This window comes from Phocoena phocoena, chromosome 12 (genome assembly GCF_963924675.1).
Source record: "Phocoena phocoena chromosome 12, mPhoPho1.1, whole genome shotgun sequence".
Classification (NCBI taxonomy): domain Eukaryota; kingdom Metazoa; phylum Chordata; class Mammalia; order Artiodactyla; family Phocoenidae; genus Phocoena; species Phocoena phocoena.
The window spans coordinates 21,060,046-21,061,306 of record NC_089230.1 but is presented as its reverse complement, the minus strand read 5'-3'; positions in this window follow the sequence as shown (position 1 = coordinate 21,061,306).

Genomic DNA, 1,261 nt, shown 5'->3' with positions numbered 1-1,261 from the left:
TAGGCCCCTTGTATTTCCATTCAGCCCTCACTGGTCATTTACCAGACATCCTCCACCCCGCATTCCTTTAGGAGCTTTAACAATGGGTCTCACACAGCAGATCAGGCCTGTGCCTCTTTCCAGATGGAACCTTGAGGCAGTGAGGCTGATTCAAACCCTGGCTCTCTGTGGATTATGTTCTCCCAGAGGGTGACCCTGGCTTCTGGGGCCTGTTTGGGGTGTGGGATGGCATTCCTCTGGCCTGATCTGATAAAACATTTCTTAGCATAGGTTTAGGGTTGGCATTAGGTCACATGCAATTATCCAGATCAAGATTGGTAGGTTTTCACTGGGATGATGTTTCTTTAGGCAGCTGACAAATTCCCAGCCGGCTGGGAGATGAAAAATGTCTGTGGCCTCAGGCAATGGCAAGATGGGAGTGTCTGCCCAGGCCCAGGAATACACTGGAGGGACCAGCAGTTGCCAGGAAGCTGCAGAAAGGAAAAAGCAGGTGTTTTGAACTTTCTAGTGCCGGAAAACTTACCTTGTGCATCAAAATCTGTGTGTAAATGTCCCCCCATCCCGCTTTGGGCTGCCTGACTGCCACTCCCCCCTTCTGTTTCTGCACACACATGCTTTAACTGCTGCTCTCTGAGCCCTCTCCCTCCAAGGCGTCCCTTGATGTTCATGTTCGCAGGCCCTCACCTGTGTTAGACTCTTACTGAGGCTGGGGGTGGAGGTGTCTCGATATGATTCAGCTGGTCCCTGTGCCCCAGCAAGGAAGCCCTTAATCCCAGGCTGTGGTTTTCAGCCATCATCACCTTGCCGCTCTGCTCATAGCCAACAAGCAACAAAGGCATGCCACAAACGATGAAAAATTAGAGTCCTAGTCAGACCCCCCCCACCCGGAAGCACTAAGTCCACCATTTTCTTCTAGAAGGGGTGATGTTTCAGTGCATCAGTGGACAACTACATCAACCTGCTGTAATGGCCTCACCTGAGTCCACATCTGATTTAGGTGACAGGGTTACAGTATCCGGTTTCTCAAATGTTACTATGCTTATGAATCACCTGAGGATCTTGTTGCAGTTCAGTAGGGGTGGAGATTGAGCTTCTGCGTTTTCTTATAGGCTTCTAAGTTTTGCTGATACAGCTGGCCCATGAACCACGCTTTGAGGAGCAAACCTCTGGAGAGCTTCCACTGGGCTTGTCAACTACTTTAAGGATGGATTCCTTCTAGCACTAATGTAGCTTACAATTCCATCCGTGGAAACTTCTATAC